Genomic DNA, 21,403 nt, shown 5'->3' with positions numbered 1-21,403 from the left:
ACAGGGATCAATAATAGTCAAGTGCTGCAGTGAGTCCATTACAATCAGCCCCATCCATCAGGGCTACAAGAGCTCTTTCCGTGCCTGGCTGTAGCCTGAGGCTCGGCTGAGACGAAACTGTGGCATCCACCCCAGCTCTTGACTGGAGAGTTCAGAAAAGCCAGCTCTTGGCAAAACTTTCCAAGGCTGCCTCTTCAGAGCACCAGACTTTAATTCCTTCCTAGCGGGATGCTCCAATGCTTTAGCATCATTGTCTTTCAGCAAACCATTGCCCAAGAATACGAAAAGAGCAACACAGAACTTCTGCCCTTTGCAGTAAAGAAAGTATGTAAGGGGGTTCTGGAGTAGGAGAAACAACTTCTATTTTTAATTCATGGGAACTGGACAAGGAGTGGTTTGAGTTCAGCATAGGAAGACTCCAGCTATGGTATGCTCAATCACACTAAGATTTTTAAGACTTCCCTATGGGAAACCTATGAATACCTCAGAAAGGCAACCTGCAGGAAGTTATCATCTGCATAAATGCCAGAGTCTCCCAAGGTGATGGATTACTCCACCATCTAGTCTAAGCTGACTGCCACGAGTATCTTTGGGGACTTTGGGCATGACATGGCAAGACAGCACCAGACACTGTCCTTCCCCGAGGGCTACACTTGACTGGCATTTTGGGGAGTCATTCCATTTGTGGATTTTTAAGGTATGCACACTCACCAGTTTAGGGGGGGTGGGGCATGTGTGAACAACATTCTCTGCACTGTTTTTTCCAGTTTAACATGAGCAGCTTACATTTATTCTCCCGTGGGCAATTCTCCCATTCAAGAATGCAGGTAATGAAGAGTCTGTTATACTACTGGCTGAGTTATTTCATTGGTCTTCACTATTAAAGACATGAAATACCTGATGGACATTTCTTGCTCCAAGTCTTAGGTGTGATCTACTCCAAAACAGTGGGCAGAAGGGGAAATGTCACAGAGGGTGGGAGGTTTCTGATGATATCAGAAATAAAGGTTTATAACACTGCAGCTGTAATAAGCTTTACAACCCAAGTGAACGTGTAAATCTAAACACACACATTTGTCATGACAACTATTAGGACAAGCAAAAGAAGTGCACTGTGTTACCAAAACTTCTACAAATGACACGAGGCTAGTTTTCTTCTTGCTCGGTATGCTGGAGCACAGCAGGACATGAGCAATACAGAAAGGCAAGGCACACATGCGCTGTCTTCCAGAAAAAAACGTTCCCAAGGAAATCCACAGTTAGCAAATCTTGCCAAGGCAGAATTCAGAGTAAAGTGGGAAGACTATGCCCATGAGAGCAACAATCTGTGTTTGCTCGAATTATAAGAGAGGGAGGGGGATAAACAGCTTAATCTGTTGTAAACTGATTTTGACCCTGAAGGTGATCACAGGTACACAGCATTACTGCACTTTAAACTGCTTTATGCAAAGCTTAAAAAAGACCCAGCAACAAACAAAGCTTTTTTTGTGTTTGCTAAACAAAGCATGAAAGAATAGTGACAAAAGTAGGAGGAGTCGAGTTTGTCTGGACAAAGCCAGGAGGAGGAGCCCTCATGCAATGGAAATGCATTTCAGTGGTCCTGGATTGATATGCTCATCCTTTAAACTCCCAGGGCTGGGAGATCACAGGGCCTGAAAGTCCATCAAAGAGCACTTCTCTGCATTGATCCAGTCTGGAGCGGAAGGCTGGTGGGGGTCTGCTCTTCTGTATAAGACTGCCTCCGAAGATAATCAGCTTTTCTTCCCTGGAAATTGGGGGATCTCAAACATCAATAAAGTGTTATTTCAAGTAAAACGTCAGTCTTAACATACAGAAGCCTGAACGTGTGTGTCTGTTTTGTTGTGGCTTTAGGTTAGGGGTTTTTAAATGAAACAAAAAAAGGGAAAGAAGAAAAAAAAAAATCCTGGGCATGTAACATCGGAGAAGAGTAAACATTTGAGTTTAATGCTTCAGTTGATCTTTCCACCTTGTCAACAGCAGAACCCGCAGTAAAAGTCTTTAAAGTAGGCTTACAAACTTTCTCATTTATGGTTCGATTACTTGACACAGTAGCACCCGACCTAAAAGGACCAAAATAATTCAAAATCGCGATGTCTTTTACTCTCCCCATGGCTTGTTAGGTTACCACGTACTGTAGGCAGGCAATTACAGGTCAGTTTAAAACACTTTAGGTCTGACAAAAGGGAAATCTGAAGCCTGGGGAACGTTTAACACAATCACTGTGGCTGATTTGCATCATCTTTAGCTTTCGGATGATCAGCTGAGCATCCCCTGATCTGCCTCTCACAGCTCTGTGCTTGGTCTATTCCAAGTTATACCTCCAACATACAGATGTTAAAGGACTAAACATTCCTAAAACAAAGGCAAGTAGGAGCGAAATCAGACAATCTAACACTCTCCAGTGTAACTAGAGACTGGAAGTCATTAATCAGTAGTTCATCTGACACTGGGCACTATTAGGATATTTGATTCATTTCAAGGGGTGCAGTGTTGAACAAAGAGAGGATGCTACCGACTTTTCTATCACAGCATGTGCCATCTGAACGATAAAAATTAGGAATATTTTAATATCATCCATAAAAAGTTGCATTTTACTAAAATAAACCAAATAGCTGCCAAATCCCTGCACCCTAGAGATCCTGATCACCGGCAAAACAATCAGTAGCACTCTGGCATTTGAAACTATTTCAGGTGACTGCAACTATTGAAGAGAAATATGGTTACAATTACCTTAGAGCATTACCTGTCTGTGAGCAGGATAACAGGGAGGAGAAAGACCAACAACTGAGTTGCTTGCAAGTAGTCCATTTCGTGGCTTTTGAAACGAAACCAGTTGCAAAGGATCTGATTCTTCAAAATATTCAGCACTGTTGTAAAGATGTTGTTTCTGGGATGAGCAGGCCACCAAAGTCAGGGCTTTGGAAATCAGGCAACACACAAAGTACTTTGCTGAGCACATTTCAACTGACTAATGTGTGAGCTAACGAAGCCTGAGTGTGTTAGAGATCTGAAAGAAATGAACAGTACAAATCGAAGCTCTCTTTTAGGCTCAGAACAGAGTTGTTGGTCATTTCCCTTTCAATCTCCTCTCCTAAAAAACAAATCACACTACTGAAAACCAGGGAGTAAGAGTTTCTCTTTCTGTCACATACACACAGCCTCACTCTTAAAGGATATGTGCTTTTAAAGGATCTGTACTGTGGGAGAGTTTTATCCTGCATACACAGAGAATAGATTAGCCAACATTATGAGCTATTTCTATCACATCAATACTTCTAGCCTTCAAAAATTCACTGATCTAGTCAGTGTATAGACAATAACTTCCATCTCACTTGCCTAGTTTCTTTTTCAAGGAGAATTAAAGAAATGTACCATTGAAATGATGCTGATTTATGTAGTGCACATACAGCCACTTCTGTAGCAATGGAAAAAGAATAAAGAAAGGTGTATTCTTGTTCTGGTACAAACAGATGCACATTGGAAATCATGCCAGTCAAATGAGACAAACAAGCACTCTACAAACAACTATATACAAAAGGTTACTGCTCATCAGTCTGCCCCCAAGAATCTCTGCCACGCCATCTGCCAAAGGTCATCACCTCCTCAGCCCTAGAAGCACTACTCACACATTTGCTTCCAGAGATGTTTCAGTCAGGTTAACTTGGTTTACAGAGATTGAGGTTTGCTTAACCTAAAGCTAACCTGGAAGTGCTCTTGTAAACAGCTTTGCTAGCGAATCTGACAGTGTTAAGCTCTGGAAAGTTATAAACACCTGATAGCATCTCATACCAGCACAGATGAACCTAAAGAGAGACACACATATCTGAAATCTAATTAAAGCCCTAGAGATATGTGGGAAGGTTTTCCTAGAACACAAGCACATACCTACAGATCCAGCTGGTTCGAGGCTGGCGATCTAGAAAACCAAGACGTGAAGTAGGAAGATAAACATCAGCGATCGCCATTGTTTCTCTCAGGCCATTTTCTGCTAGCAAATTTAGAGCCATCAGTCTAGGACAAGTGGCTATAAGGAAGGTAACCACAGAGATGGTTCCACAGCTTGGCTTGGAGAGAGCATTGCATACCTGAGGACTTGCCTGAAAGACAAAGGCAGATCATTAGGATAAGCTGAACTTAGGAGGGTGATAAAAGGTTGGGGGTCAACTGCTTACACAGGAAGACATGGAAATAACTCCGATGCAAGTCATTAGAACAGTGGTTACGTGAGGCAAACTCACCAAAAGAATTTTGACTTCTGCTAATCAACGCAGAAACTCGAAAATAGCCATGGTGCAGGGTAAGAGCCCTAGCAGAGCTTGGAAGTACATGAAGTGCTGAAGAAAATGAAACAAACTAATGGCTGCTGCGCTCCCGTGAAGGATGTGCCAACGTCCAATGTAATGAGCTCAGTTTTGAAACGACTGCACCGTGAATTAATGTCCACATATGCAAAAGTACTTGAAGGTGTCAGCAGGCATCAATAAGCACAGAGGGATTTTGTTCTGGAGCCTCCAGTGGAAGACTTCCATAACATTCCCACGTGGAAAGAAATTTGCTTGATGAGAGGAATCAAATCAAGGCACTTGCTGCTGTAATAAGAACGTGAGGAAAATCCCAAACTAGAATAGCTGCTTTGACTTGTGTTAGACAATTATCATCACTGTGAGGATTTATTTGGAGCACAGGACAGCATGGCAGCGTGCTACAGTTTTGTTTAGCACGGCAGTAGAGTTTGGGTTCCTGCAGCAGGAGAGCAGATATCCCTTCATTTCTGAGGCTGCAAAGGGAATCTGGCTACATTAGCAACCAGAGAAGAACGCTCATTAGAGGTGGCACCTCTCATAAACATATTTGGTTACTTACATTACTGCACTTCTTTTTTTCACACCATTTGCAGAGCAAAATAAGTGCTTGTTTGTTTTCTTCACTTTTGACAAGGAGTTCTGTGAAAGTCTCGCTGCTCCTTGCTGCAATGCTCTGAGCAGAGGATGAGGAACCAAATTGTTTTGTGAGGTTGGGAATTTTCTTTCAGCAATTTCGCTGTTTGCTGATTCACTGAAATAATAAGCAGGGAAAAAGATGCTACAGTTGCCATTGCTAAGGGCATGCAGGAGCTCATCACTTGACAAAGGCAGGCCTGCAGGCTCATGCTTCAACAGTACTGACTTCATTGGGCTTTCTGTAAGGCTGCTGTCATCTTTACATTTCGTGTGAGGCAGCAACGTCCAACTGTGTGCAGCAGTCCCAGAGAACAGCACAAAGAAGATGTGAAGACATCAGGAATTGTAAGACAGTAGCCAAAACTAGGAGGAAACTGAAAACTCAGCTGAGCTGAAACAGTGACCCATTTAAATGCAAGTGTGAGTAAGTAGCAAACGTATCAGATCCTTTCCTAAAGAAAGGGGATGCCTATCCTAAGCAGCCAAAGCAAAACTGCCCTACCCACAACTGGATGTTCTCCCACATAAAGATGCACTAATCGATTTTATTGTTTAAGGTCAAATTTTTGTCGTTGTAACTAAGAATAGCCCCAAAGTTTGCAAGTCTAACCTTTGCCTAAACTTGTGTACAGCATCCCATCTGCTTTGCACCACTTTAGATACTCACAATGCATGCAGCACGAAGCACTTTTCCTTTTCGCTGTGCCTGGTGAATTAGCCAGCAAGCAAGGAATAAACAATAACAGCAGATTCCTATTTGATGGCTGAATTTGATGCTTCTTTTAGTGTTTTGTTCATTTGGACTGGAGAGAAAATGCACACAATTTGGTAGCTGGCAAAGTGGGCTTTAATAAGTCTCCTGTAAAACACAGCATGTATGCAAACAGCCCAGAGGATTAGGCTCCACTTGCTTAGTTTAGAACTTGGTGCAGCCAACCTGAATAATCAAATGGAGGAACAAAAGTTGTGAATTCCCTCAATGCACTGCTTCATTAGGATCTCCTTACAAAAAAAGAAAATGGGACTCATCTGATCAGCCAGATTTTATGGCATCTGATTAGACCACCATTTTCTCAGCAGGTCCCCTTTCTTTAAACTGTTGACTATGGATGGCCTGCTGAATAGGATGAACTTTGGACGGCTAAATTGCAGCATTATGGTTATTTAGTGTAATTTATGAAAAAGAGGGGAGTCGTGATCACCTACTTCATATTGCTAATGATATCTCCATTTATCAGAACAGGTAGGAGTTTGGATCATAATTTTTGCCTCACAGCCACAGAACATTGTCCAATTAGATACTAATATATATATATATGCTTGCCAATGAGGCTGTATGGAGGCTAAATTAAGATTTAATAGTTCTTACATAACCATTGATTACCATTGACTGTTTGCTGCCTTGCATTAAGTTCCACATCCTCTCAGCATGTTTACTTCAAAGTTTCCTATTCATTGAGTATCTTCTATTTGCATTTCACTGAGACTAGTCTAAAAAAAAATAAAAAGGGGAGAAAAATGTAATCTGAACTTGATTTTTTTCTGCTCTGCAACATCTCATCTAAACACCAATTAAATCCATGACATATTAAAAAGATGCTAGTTACATTAGAGTGATTTCTGTGTGGAGGTACTCTCAGGCAGCTACAGTGAAAAAGAAAAAGGGGGGGGAGAAAGTGATAATTTCTAACAAATAAGACTGCAACACTTTCCATAGAGGCAAATTTCTAAATTGCTGATTATTATAGGTAATGATCTATTCACTGTGTCAGCTTCCCAGCCATCCTTAGAAGCTGGAGTTATGCAAGTTAACAATGAACTATCAGGGAAGGGATGAACAACACCAGTAGGTGATGCTACCAGGCAGAAACCAATTACACAGACATGGCAGAAGCAAAGTGCATAAGAACTGCACGTGTCCTGTCTCAGAGACACTGGAAGAGATTCTTAGCCCCAGCCCACTCACAGCTAGTTATATATTGATATATATGTAAATAGCTGCCTTTCTCTGTGTTGGTAGTTGACTCTTGCCCCACTGCAGCCAGCAGGAGGTTGTATGGGCACTTCTGCCCCAGCCCAAATGACTCAGGTAGGTATAAGCCCTAGAAACACATAGCCTTCAGCCCAGACAGGTTAGATTGAGAGAGGTTTGGGCAGACCAAGCATGCTGCTATGGACAGACTGAAGGAGCCATGGCCTCAACTCAGGTTCATTATCTTCTGCTAAGTAATGTTTTTTACATGGATGCTCTCTACAAACCAGCAGCTTTGTCTATAGCCCTCAGTAGGAGCTATTTGCTCTCTAGAATACTTTATTAGCATAACTCCTGTGAGATTTTTCTGTGGGTCACAGCCTATATTTGGTGTTGCAGAGACTGTAGGCTGAATCAAAAGGTAGCTGATACTGTGGAACACCCAACAAAGTGCAACTCAAGTGGGATGGAGAGAAAAAACAGCAACAGGTGGGATATGAGGGGTGACCTCATTACTGTCTACAACTACGTGAAGGGAGGCTGAAGCCAGATTCAAGTGGGCCTCTTCTGCCAGGCAACCAGCAACAGAACAAGGGGACACAGTCTCAAGTTGTGCTGGGGGAGGTCTAGGCTGGATGTTAGGAGGAAGTTGTTGCCAGAGAGAGTGATTGGCATTGGAATGGGCTGCCCAGGGTGGTGGAGGCATTCAAAAAAAGCCTGGATGAGTCACTTAGTGCCATGGTCTAGTTGACTGGGTAGGGCTGGGTGATAGGTTGGACTGGATGGTCTCTTTCAACCTGATTGATTCTATGATTCTATGTCTGTCAAACCCACACCACAACACTACCCCTCACAGGCAGCAAAGTTCATTACCACAAACAACTGGAGAGCTTCTATTTATTTCTCATCCCAATGGCTACTTCTCAAATAGGAAAACTTGCTGTGACAATATTCCCAATAAAAGACTTTCTCTCAGATTTGCTACAGTTTGGATCTATGGAGCTGCTAGTTGTTAACTAACTGGAAAGTCAGCAGCACAGCTCCAGCTGCATGACAGTCTTGTTTGGTCCTAATTTGTTCTCCTTCTTACTCTGTATGTGTTGTTCAAGTAAATTCTCAAGAGAAATGGTGAGAGACTCTGTACAGGGTATTATTGCTGATGACACATTTCTAATGTTATTCACTGCAACAGATACAGCATTCATCCAACACGAGCCTTGCAAATCAATGTGTCTTGTACAAAGTGGTTGCCTGTTAGGAAAGGCCATGAGGGGTTTTCTCAAGCACCAAATTTATCCTTCTAACTGGCTGTGCCGAGTAAGATGCTGATGCCTCCCATTTGCAGTGTGCTCAGTGATACCAGGTAGAAGGGAGGAAGCTAGAAGAAAGACATTAGTTCATCTGTCAGTGCACATAAGTGTCCACAAGTGTCATCAACTGTGAAGAGGCAGTGGCTGCCATTTGACATTGCTGTCTCCACGGCAGAAATATTTACAACAGAGGCAGAATTCACAAAAACTATACCCTGCTCAAATTCATCAGTTCCTGGGATGTGGTACCTCTGAGCTGAGGATCCTTTGGCAAGTCAGTAGAGAGAAGTCAAAGACAACTCTTGCACAGGGTAAGCAGGCAACACACAGACTTTCACACCTTCTCCAAGTGACAGGAGACACAGTTCTGCTAAGGCGCTCTAAGCCCCCTGTCATTGCAATACCTGCACGTCAGTGGTTAAAGACCAGCATTGCTCTGGATGCAGAACTAAGTTTCTGAAAGCTTGCTGTTGAACCTTCTATTGGCCTTTGTGGAACAAACATCCTATCTGAGTAATTACCTTCTTGCATTACACCACTACAGTTCTTGACAAGATCAGCAGCTTCTCCAAGGTGCCTCTACACAAAAACATAGAAGGCAGGGGTGTTAATGCATGTTAAAAAGCTGAGGGTGGAAAATAAGCAAAGGTTAGAGGGTATTTATTACCTGGGAGTAAGTTTTTCAGGAAGCAAGCTAAACGAAAGCATGACTGCTGCTGGGTAACTTCTGTTGATGGAATCACAGAAGTATCACCAAAGAAACCTGAGTGACAGGAACATAAACAACACCTTTTTGACAGTTCTCACCTTTGCACATGCCCTGTGGCTCACATAACACAGAATAAAGAAGTAAAGGCTTCAAGTACTTAGAAATGATGCTTGGTCCAGAAGGAGTTTTTGAGGTGCATCTGGTAATGGTAATACAGAACTGTTGTTTCAAAAGCAGGTTTGTGAAATGGCTCAGCTATGTTTCACTAAAGACTTATTTTCTCCCCTGTGGAAACATGCAGTGTGCGTTCCAACAATTATTACACCTTTATTCTGTGCATCAACTCTCTTTCTAAATGTCTGAACTGACAGCATGTCTGGTCACATGAGTCCAGTCAACAAATTTGGCTAAGGGTAATGCTTTAGGTCAAAATTATGAAAAAAATGACAAATTAGCAATGGCACCTAATCAATAAATGACACAATATGGAATCCATGAAGCTGATAATGCAACCTCACAATTCTCTCATTTCATAAAATAAATTACTGTGCAAGATGATGTCTTCTTTCCACTTAGCTTTCCCTCAACCAACAATAAATTGAGCTGGAATTATATAGATTACTGTTCTAAAATTAACAGTAAAACACAATCTTTGCAGTTTAGCTACTTTTAACCCTGACTTAGCCATTAATAACTAGTCTACAGCATACCATTGCCTTAAAACAACCTTGGATGCAATATAATTAACAGTAAAACACAATCTTTGCAACTTGACTACTTTTAACCCTGACTTAGCCATTAATAACTAGTCTACAGCATACCATTGCCTTAAGACAACCTTGGATGCAATATAATTAATAGTAAAACACAATCTTTGCAGTTTAGCTACTTTTAACCCTGACTTAGCCATTAATAACTAGCCTACAGCATACCACTGCCTTAAGACAACCTTGGATGCAATATAATTAACAGTAAAACACAATCTTTGCAACTTGGCTACTTTTAACCCTGACTTAGCCATTAATAACTAGCCTACAGCATACCATTGCCTTAAGACAACCTTGGATGCAATATAATTAACAGTAAAACACAATCTTTGCAACTTGGCTACTTTTAACCCTGACTTAGCCATTAATAACTAGCCTACAGCATACCATTGCCTTAAAACAACCTTGGATGCAATATAATTAACAGTAAAACACAATCTTTTCAATTTAGCTACTTCTAACCCTGAGTTAGCCATTAATAAGTAGCCTACAGAGTGACACTGCCTTAAGACAACCTTGGATGCAATAAGTTCTGCTTCAGAAAAAGTTCCCAGATGGAATTTTATCATCACACTGAGTAAAAAAAAGAAGAAACAGTGACAGATCAGTTTGTCTTTCCTAAAGGAGCTTCCTAACTTCCCCACTTCATTCAGAAAAGTATTTCCACAGCACTGCCAGTCTGGGAAGAAGCCCTGAAATATTTCAAGATTAAACTAGCTTCCAAACACATTATTTCCTGACATTGCATCAAATGCTTTGTTGAAGTAGAATCATAGAATCATAGGATCATAGAATCATAGAATCAACCAGGTTGGAAGAGACCTCCAAGATCCTCCAGTCCAACCTAGCACCCAGCCCTGTCCAATCAACCAGACCATGGCACTAAGTGCCTCAGCCAGGCTTTTCTTGAACACCTCCAGGGATGATGACTCCACCACCTCCCTGGGCAGCCCATTCCAATGCCAATCACTCTCTCTGTCAAGAATTTCCCCCTGACATCCAGCCTAGACCTCCCCTGGCACAACTTGAGACTGTGTCCCCTCATTCTGTTGTTACCTGGCTACAACCTCCCTTCAGGTAGTTGCAGCCAGGTAATAATTACTACCAGTAAATGTTACCAGGTAAATGTTATTACCAGTTTGGTAATAATGCTGTGAAGTCTTACTCTTACAACTAGCTTTGGTGAGTTATCTAATCTCTGCAGGCTGGCTGATGTGGTTTGTACACACACACAAAGTTCATCCTCAAAAAATTCTGAAGAAGATATCTTTCATGAGTTTGAAATGATCAGAGAGCAAGCTGAGTTAATCACAGCAAAGAAATTACATTCAGGCATCTGCCTTCTGCTATTTTCTGAACATTCAGAGTAAATCTAGATACAAAGAGCCCAAACTTGCCAGGTATATCACACATTGAGGGAAACAGGCTTAGGTGATTTACTTACTTCGAGAGGTACTGAAACTACCCTCCCGCCTGATGGGTTGGCAGCAACTGAAGGACTCCAAATTAAACTCCTTCAACTTTCTTTTAAAAAGCAATCTGCAAAAATCAAACAATACAATTAAAATGTCCAGCCCAGTAGATCCTGGCATGCTCAGAAGAACAGATGAGGCAGACATTTTAAAGCTCCAAAATGAGACTGTTAAGGACTCACACAACTAACATCATTTATTACTTCCAGGACATGAGAGGAAGTGGTTACACCAGAAGACAATCTGTTCTTCAACACAGGATATACAGCAACAAGAAAATTTAAAGAACAGAATCATAGAATCAACCAGGTTGGAAGAGACCTCCAAGATCATCCAGTCCAACCTAGCACCCAGCCCTAGCCAGTCGTCTAGACTATGGCACTAAGTGCCTGATCCAGTCTTTACTTGAAGACCTCCAGGGACGGTGCCTCCACCACCTCCCTGTGCAGCCCATTCCAATGCCAATCACTCTCTCTGGGAAGAACTCTCTCCTAACATCCAGCCTACACTTCCTCTGGCACAACTTGAGACTGTGCCCCATTGTTCTGATGCTGGAAACAATGAGGAAAGAGGAAAAGACATCGGGTTTCCTGCATCATATAGGTATTGGGTCACTAAAGCACCTGTATGAGTCCAGTATACTCAACTACTACCCTTGCTCCCTGCACCAGGCTCTGGCCAGTCAAAGTACTAGCAGAAATCCTTGATTATTGCTTGTAAAGTGCTCTCAGCTATTAAGGGAAAGCACTAAGCAACAGGCAAGCTTCTGTCACCTGGTCTCCGATACATACTCTTTCTTCACATCTTTCTTCTCCCTTAGAGTTTGAAGCTATTACCTATAGTCTTTGGAGGAAGAAAGAAGGAACTGAGATCTCAGCTCACACAGTAAGTGAAAGTTGCCCATCATCATGTTTTTTGGTGACTGTATATGGGAATCAGCACAGGGGACTCTGTGACAGTGCATCCACTTGAAGGAAAACAACTACAAGGGCAGAGTCCAAGACCTTCATCTTGGTTTTGTTACCTTGCTGGTTTGAATACAGCAGCAATGAATACGTCTCCATTTTTGATGTATTTAACAGAGAGAAAGGAAGTATTTTATCTGAGGGAAAGATAAAGTGTGCTTTATTGTAGCAAAAAGAAAGGCTTTGGGGGGAAAAATAATTCCTTTACAAGTCATTTTACACCCAAGAGACATTGAAAAAAAGAGGAATCTGTTAAAAAAAAAAAATACAACCACCAAACTTTAACATCCTGACAAAATAAAATAATGGTAGCTCCTATATTCCAGGCAGACCTGTTTGCAGCAAGAACTATGCTTAACCCTGATCCTGAAAGCCCTATGCACACATCTATCTTTACTGTTAAGAGTAGTCATATTCCAAAGCAACAGAAAAAGGCACAAAAGAAGAAATAGGTGACTGAAAGATGCTCTTTTGCTTACCTTGAAAACTGTTCAAACACACACATTGATGCATTTTTAACCAAAACCCTTAAACACATAATTCTGGGCAAATTACATTTACCCTTGAAGCAGAAAGCATCACAGCTTCCCAAAGAGACGCAATTGCACTGTTTTAAACTGCACAACACTTAAAATAGCTCATTCTGTGCTTCTTGCTCACAACCACTCTCCTTATGCACTGGTAACTTGTTAGAGTTAATCTATCTGAAAATCATTCTGGAAGGAAAACATAGCTTTCATCAGCATCAGCTCCTTGATCCAGGTGACCACAGAAGGCAGAAAGCAGCCCCTTTGGCTGCAGCTCAGACTTAGCATGCTAGTGCCAAGTTCTGCCATGGCATGAACACAACAAATCAATAATATAGCATATATAATTAACAAAATGCCAGCCCAGCATTTGAGGGTGTTTGGCAGGAAGGTATCATTCCTTCATGCTTGGCCTCATACCTCCCAACATGTGCAATGATCTCTGAGCTAAGTAGATGTAGTGTATTTTGGGTCAATTTACACACATCTCTGCACAGGACACCTGAAAAAAAATACATCAATCAAACCCATTTCAATGAATTATACTATAACCTAAGGGGGGAGAATAAAAGAAACCATTAGATGCTCTTCATCTGCAAAAATGCCAATTCAGAGTGTGCAAGCAAACTCAGAGGAAAATCTTTTTCCTGGGCAGAAACCTGGGAAAGCTGCCCAAAGTCACAGTAAAGCCCTGTGTAGTGTGCAAACGGGACAATGGTAGCGCTGCTAAATCCTCTACAGGTATTTCTGTCTTTCCCATACCCCCCTCTTCAAGCAACCACAGTTGTTACTCTCTAAACAGAGATGGGTTTGTCTATGTATGGCTGGGAGAAGAGATTTTGAAGTATGATTACAGATCCTTTGAAAATCTGACCTCTCAAAGAAATTATTTTCTGAGTCCCTAGAGGAGGCTGTCTCCAGCCTAAGGTTCAGAACAATGAGAAGTGCAGAATATACCCCTAATTTATATTCATTACCATGAAATGTGTCTCTGTCACCTCCTTGTCACATTAATGAAGGGTTAATTTTAAAATCTAATTGGGAGCTAAAAGTGGTGATATTATAAAGCTGCCTGAGTGGAAGTAAACTCACACAGAGACAAAATACCTGCTAAGAGCAAAGGGCTAGATCTCCTGATCTTGATTGTGCTCTGTGCCTCGTATCTCTGTTAAAGCAATGCTATCACCTACCTTGTGTTTTCAACCCATAAACACTTTCTCAAGGTTAGCATTGCTACAGAATGTCAAAGGCAGGGAAACTAAGGCATAAAAGGGAGGAAAGAGAGGGAAAAAAAGAGGGGGTGGGGTGGGGATGAAGGGCAAGCCAGGCATTACCTGTACAGCAGATGCAATGCCTGACTCTCTAGAGATGGTAAAAGAACTTGGAATTGCCCTCTCTGGAAAAAATCATACACGTGCTGCTATATATCAGTATGGATAAACCACACTGACCAAAATCTCAATCCCACATTCTTCCAGGTTAAAAATTTCAGTTAGTCTTTAAAAAAATAAACTCTTACCTTTAATATAATTTGCAGCTCAATGAGTCCTTTGATCACCTATCTAGCAAAGTGCTGCCCTGCAAACAAAGTTAAGAACCTTTGCTTTCAGACAGTCCTGTGATCCTTCACCACATCACTTTCAGAAGTCTCACTCCATCACATTTTTTTACTGTATCAGTCTTAGGCATTGGCCAGTTTGGGCAATCATATAGTTTCTGAGAGTTGTTGTTCTTCCTGTGCCTCTGTGAAATTTTGGGGTTAAATTCTAGTACAGCAGGAGGCATCACTATGTTAAGACACTGTCTCCATGCAAGGAAATGCACGTGAGGTATGTGGAGAGTAGTTGCTGAGCAGTGCTTTGCAAAAGTCTAGGCTACCAGACAAATCTCTACTCAGGGCAAAGTTAATCAGCCCTGACCTAAACCAACTCTCAGCATTTTTTTCCCTGTATTCCCAGTCATATCTTTATTAATCCTAGATGGAGGATTAATATAATTGTCTGTTTTCCAGAGGAGAAGGGCCAGGGGAAAGATGTTTCACAAAGCTACCGGGATATTATCATCAGGACAGATGAAAGCAAATGCACTGCTTCCGACTGTGCTCCACCCCTGGGTGGAAGAGAGCAGAGGAATGCAGTCCACTCCCAGCAGGCAGACCTGGATGGGCCTCTGCCTTCTCCTCAGCCAGCACTTTGCAAGGGGACTTCACAGCTCAGAGTACCCCTCCTCCCTCATCTTCTGGTGATCACAGATAACAATAATGCCAGGTACATAAGAAGATTGCTTTAGGGCTCAATAATGAGTTTATCACACATACAGGTCACGGGTTTGACACCTCGTCCAAGCTGGCAGTGTCCCATATGCCCAGTCAGTGGGGAAGAACTGCACCAGGTCTGGTCCCCAAAACATGGGCCTGGGAAAAGCCTTGACTGCTGCTGCTGGTGTTTAACCAGAGCTGCTTAGAAATGTGACATTCACGTGAAATCTTCACGAGATTCAGCCGGGCACACCGCAGCCGGGCACGCCTCAGCCGGGCACGCCTCAGCCAGGCACACCGCAGTGAGGCACACCGCAGCCGGGCACACCGCAGCTGGGCACACCCCAGCCGGGCACACCGCAGCCAGGCACACCGCAGCCGGGCACACCACGGCGAGGCACACCGCGGCGAGGCACACCGCAGCCAGGCACACCACAGCCGGGCATGCCTCAGCCGGGCACACCACAGCAAAGCACACCGCAGCTGGGCACACCACACACCACAGCCGGGCACACCACAGCCGGGCATGCCTCAGCCGGGCACGCCTCAGCCGGGCACACCACAGCCGGGCACACCACAGCCGGGCACACCACAGCAAAGCACACCGCAGCCGGGCACACTGCAGTCGGCCACACCGCAGCCGGGCACACCGCAGCCGGGCACACCGCAGCTGGGCACACCGCAGCCGGGCATGCCTCAGCCGGGCATGCCGCAGTGAGGCACGCCACAGCCGGGCACGCCTCAGCCAGGCACGCCTCAGCCGGGCACACCGCAGCCGGGCAGGCAACATTGCTAGAACAACATTAATTATCTTTGCTTATTAGTACTGTATTGCCTGTTTGCTAATTAAAACCACTGTGGTCAGGGCATGGACTGGGAAACGGGGATGGCAAGTGTGGGGCACCTGAGGCTACCCTATCACAGCAGGCAGTCACAAGCAGGGCAGCTGCTGAGCTCAAGAGCTGCACATTTGAAGGCAAAACTAGTATCAGTCCACTTCCCTCTGAAAGGCCACTCTACTGAGCAACTCAGCAGCCGGTTCAAGAGCTGCTTGAGCAATGTGGGTGGGGTGGGCAGCTGGGAGTGGCAAACTGGTCCACTGCCTGAAGCTATGGATCCTCTTGTCAATCCCTTCACTTAAACAGCCATCAACATGCGACTGGCCTCCATTCATTCAGATCCCGCCTGCAAATGCTTCTGAGATGGAACATTTTGTGTCCAGATCACGACTAAGACTGATTTGTGCTTCTGCATATAAGACTGAGACTTCCACTGTGGTCCTCAGTAGGACACCAAGCATGGAAGCCAGAAAAGCTCTCTGCTGTGACTGCTCGGGTGGCTGCACTAGTGACCTGCATGGAGAGGACAAGGATCCTGCTGGTCTTCACAGTCAGCAAGAATTTTCAGTAGAACCTTAGTCTCCTCTGTCCCAAGTTTCCCAGTCCATAAAGCTGGAATTACAAAACTGCCTCCAAAGCACTCCTTGAAAAGCACTATACAAACCCTAGAGTTTAACAGTACCAAGTCCAGTGGCACACAAGAGGACAATTCCATCTTCTCACATCTTTGCAGCAATGAGTGGGAATTTGCTGCACTACTGTGGATCAGTTCAAAGTGAGGTCTTGAATAAATTGGAGCTGCACCCAGATCTTCTCAGTGACTTTAGCACAAGGCACTGATACTCACATGCTCTTAGCAGCAAGATCTTAAAAGTAACATTTGTGTTATTCATTTAGTGACCGAAGAAGGTGCTGGAAATCCCTAAGGGCCACAATGCACAATTCCCACTGGATTCAACAGTGGAAGCTACAGAGATGCACCCTTCAAACACTATGCAAATATTCTGGGCTGTGACCAATAAAGCTGCACTAACAGTGGTTTATGCTGATAAATCAACCCACAAATCAAAGCACTTCAGGAGCACATCTCTGCTGCAGTTCAGTTGCAGGCAGCAGGTAATCTCAAGCAAAAGAGCAGGGATGGCAGCTGAATTGTTCAGCAAGTTGCCAAGCTGCTGAGAGGAGTGCTCACGGTGCATGTATGTCCCTAATTGCACTAAGCCTGATCACGGCAGGTACCATTGAGGGTTATAAGTATGATCTATTTCTTGGTATGACAAAGTGTCATTGCATACAGCCAATATTAGTTAAGTTAATTGCAATTATCCATCACCTCAATTGTCACAAGCATAACAACATCTTATTTCTCATGACAATATTTAACACTCACTTTCCACAGAAGAGTCATTGTTTAAAGGAAGGGAATAAGGTGGAGGGGAGAGAAAGGGGAAAGGAAGACATGACTTTCAATTTTTTTCTAGGACAAATGGATTTTGGTTATTTTACAGCATCCTTTCTAACACCTTGTCCAACACTTAAGACTATAGTGTATATCAATGCTTGCTGTCTGATGAGTTAGTCAGTGGTTCTGATCACCAGCATAAATGTAGATCCCAGTCTTCCAACTGGGCCTTTTCTAATATGTAAAAACCCCTCACAGCATTTTAATTTCTCTTATACCTGCCATAGTCAGCTTGGAAATCAAGTCTCTCTTTTTTTTTTTTTTTTCCCCCAGAAAGAAGAAAGGAATTTACTGCAGGAAGCTTAGAGTATAAAAACAAAAAATGGGGTTTATCTTTAAGGCAAGACAGTGGAAGATTGGTGTGAAAATATTTGGCATCCACTGCATGCCTTGAAAGCTAGAGAAGAAAAATATTCAGATTGGAAATAAAGAGAAAAGATATGCTGGGTGCTGAATTTGGAGGTTAATAAATAGCTGTTCTAATCCAGCCCTGCAGTCATAAGTGAGTTTTGAAGTTCTAAATTACATAAATCATAGAATCAACCAGGTTGGAAGAGACCTCCAAGATCATCCAGTCCAACCTAGCACCCAGCCCCATTCAGTCAACCAGACCATGGCACCAAGTGTCTCATACAGTCCTTTCTTGAACACCTCCAGGGAAATGAATTCAGGGAAGCCTCAACCACTTATCCAGATATCAAACATGGGGAAAAAAAACAAACCAAACCAAAACAACAGGTGCATAATACCTGTAAATAGATGCACAATACCTGTAAATAGATTAATTATACCTGTAGAAAGAGAAGAAAAAAAAATACCTGTCTCTCTTTGGTGGAAAAATGAAATCACAGCAGATTTTCTAATCTAGTAAAGAAGATTAATGAAATGCAATTTAAGAAAAGTTTTACTAAGATAAAGGCATAATCTTACACTGAGTTATCTTCTGCACATGAACATACCTTCTTCTTTATGCATTCAGGCTCTAACATTTTGGCTGTATCATCTGTAAATGGCATATTTCTAATCTGTAGGGATCTCTTATCATTCAGGGATGTTGCTAGACTGCTAGGATCCGGGGCACTAGAGTACAGGTACTTGTGACTGAACTTACTGAAGTCTGCACAGTGATTTGAGGTCATTCCTGGGTGGAATGTGATGTGGGAAACCGAAGCCTGTTAAGATCTTGAATGCAGATGCAGGATGCCATCCGACAGCTTCCAGTCGCTCCATAGCTCCCTCATTGACTGGGACCGATGAGGCAATCGGGCATCACTGAGGCTGACCCAGTGAATAATTAGGGCTTTGTGCATTTGCTATCACCTTCAGCGATCTGCCTTTTTAACTCAGAAATGTCACAATTTCGTCTAAGGCTGAAAAATATCTAACTCATGAGTTCTTTTACTGAGCTTACTTCATACTCCAACTAGTGCTTTTCAGGCTGAGACCAGCCACTATTACAGACTTTAGGAAATGCTAGAAACAAGTAATTTAAAAGCAATGTTCTCAGAGTTCCCTTTACATTTTCACAGCACTGTTAGCCCTCCACTATTCCTTTCACCCCCTGACCATCTGCCCTTTTTAGGCTTTTCCAATTCTCTGTTTGGTTGAGGTATCATTGACCTTCCTCTTCTAGTTCATGGGATCAGAAAGGAAGATGTGCTGCTGTGTAGCAACACTCAGAGAGTCTTGGACTCGGAATGAACCTTTCTGTATGACACCCTGCAATTGTTTAGTTTTCTCGAGTGAGCTAACAGCCCAGTGCTCACCATCACATGAAGGATGGATAGTTGTCTCACTCATCAGAGAAAAGTGTGAAACACAGCAGACCTGCCAAGTACCTGTGAGTAATATGTCATGGAGGATTCAGGTTGATGCTGAAGGGTTAAAAGTGCTCTTTTCAAGAAACACTTTAGATTCACTAACCCTGGCTGCAAACATGATAAACTCTAAGGAGTAACATGTGGCAAACAACATCATAATGCTTTCTCTGACAGTCCTGTTGGCTGCCAGAGCAAAGTTCTGTTCAACTGCCCTGCTACTAGAGATCTGAGCAAAGCTCTTCCTCGCCTCTCTCCATTCACATACTGTGCAGCAGTCACTGATTACAGAGACACCAGTAATGTTTTATTAACTCAGTAACTGGCATAATCACTTCTCACCACTTCCAAATGAAGTCAGCAACAACTGCTGTAGGATGATCTTTACTATTCTGTAAAAAAAGAAGTCAGTTTAAGAAAGGAAACCTCACTTCAGTAGGACTTTATTCCTACTTACATTTTTGACAGCAGCAGCATTTTGAGACACTCTTTCCCACCTTCTGCAATGAAACACCTTACAACAACTCTAACTCTTACATATAAAAAGCATGATGGTGGTTCTGCAGGGTTCTCCTGGATGATACTGCAGTTGTAATCCTGTCACACCATAGGCCCTGGAATTGAAACCTACAGTAAACTTTTATTTCAGCCACACCTTTGTAAAACGAGTTATTCCACACTAAGGCATATAACAGAGATCGAAATCTTGACCTTTGGTGCTAGAAGCAACAACTCTTACACAGGTGATAACCTCTAGGTAGACCCCTGGTTGTCACCCACTGCTTACATAAAGCTAACTGAAGATGTACCCCATGCATGTCAAAGTATATCATTCCAATGATACTACATGGATTTAGAACACAGGATCTGGATCACAGTATTAAAAATATGTTCTCCATATATATTCCACCTCCATTCCCAACCAGTGCCTATCAGTAGAGCAGATGACCTCCCCCAGCCAATCTTTTCCAGGCACATCACCACTGAAGTTAGCAACTTAAAACACAGCAGAGACAAGATGAAGAGATAAGCATCCTGCATTCCTCCCACACCCAAAGCTCCCAGCCAGAGGGCGGACAGACCAGGGAAGTGGCTTCCAAGAGCAGTTATGCTTGAAATTGATCAAGCAGTGTTGCTAAATATTTAAGTCACAATATTTTAGCACTTTTTAAGGCTGGGGGCTGAATATGTGCTTGATCCCTCTGCATGCGCATGTATCCACTCTTGATAATCCATTAAGTAACTGGCTTGAAGGAGTATCTGCTGCTGGTTTACACCGAGCAGCAGGCAAAACAGACATGGAGAACAAATCCAATGTCCTTTGCTCACCGAGGCCTAGTTTGTAGTCTAAAGTTGTATCCTTCAAGCTTTAATGATGATGCAAACATGCAGACAGCCATTGTTATGTTTTACCTGGTTCTATATGCAAGAAAAATGGATGCTTATGTGTGAGTAGTTCATTCAGAACACACAACATTACACCACAGAATTTAACCAGGACATTTTGGTAGGATGCTGTATGGAAGGGTCACATAGAATGAAAAGGCTGAATAAAACCCATGGCCAATTACATGGTCACTGAATCATGAAAAATCCAGGCTCCTGGAATTTTGCAGCTGCTAGTAGATTCAACGGATGCAGCAAACCAGTAACAAATTCAGCTACAAGTTGCCCTGACACAGAACTGATTTGTAACAAAACAAACTTTCCTCAGATCCCTATAATACAGAACATTTTAAAAGGATCACAAACAGATTCTTAATTTCCATTACAGTCTCTTCTCCTTAGAATTCATCTGTATATTTTGCTGCAAAACATATAAAAGCCTTTTTGTGTTCAGTGAAAAGAATGAGACACTCTGTGAGACATGGTTTGCCTTTAGTGAAATTAAAGCCAGCATTTAAGTGTGGCTGTCTGTTGGGAGAAGGAAGATACCTTTAAATGAAAAGTACTGTGATTGAATTTGTACTGACTGGTTTCTAAGCGTCACAGGTTGAGCTCAATCTGCTGCTAATATTCAAAATCATTTTGAAACTGGGGTGGTGGCAGCGTGGAAGTTGTGGCTGGAGCAAAGTGCCCTGGGGCTTGTAGTTCAGGTTACAACACAAGACGCTTCCTGTCCCAGTTGCTGCTTCCAGCTTTGGGGGTTTGGGGTGTTGGTCTTTTACCCTGGGCTGGCTTGGGTGGAGGGAAGCCTTTTGTTGCTGGCTTCTGCTGCTGCTTCTGCCTTTTGCTGCACTTTTCTGCAGACTAAGCTAATTGTGCATCTTATCATATCCTTCCTGGTGCTGACAAGGCCCTATGTTTACTGCTGCTGGGAAGTGCTTCATGCTGTAAGACAGGTG

At 42.9% G+C, this 21,403-nt stretch overlaps 1 long non-coding RNA gene across 1 annotated transcript; it reads right to left on the bottom strand.

Annotated features, from left to right (window-relative positions):
- Positions 1 to 1,968: 1,968 nt before the first annotated feature.
- LOC135183712 (uncharacterized) lies at positions 1,969 to 9,002 on the bottom strand. The gene is made up of 5 exons (XR_010305678.1): positions 8,911 to 9,002; positions 8,765 to 8,822; positions 3,907 to 4,118; positions 2,765 to 3,028; positions 1,969 to 2,081 (listed from the first exon to the last, which is right to left on the bottom strand). It is a non-coding gene; the product is annotated as an uncharacterized LOC135183712 (long non-coding RNA).
- Between the last annotated feature and the right edge of the window lie 12,401 nt (positions 9,003 to 21,403).

The sequence above is a fragment of the Pogoniulus pusillus genome, chromosome 19 (assembly GCF_015220805.1).
Source record: "Pogoniulus pusillus isolate bPogPus1 chromosome 19, bPogPus1.pri, whole genome shotgun sequence".
NCBI classification, from domain to species: Eukaryota; Metazoa; Chordata; class Aves; order Piciformes; family Lybiidae; genus Pogoniulus; species Pogoniulus pusillus.
This window is presented reverse-complemented; position numbering and strand designations above follow the sequence as displayed.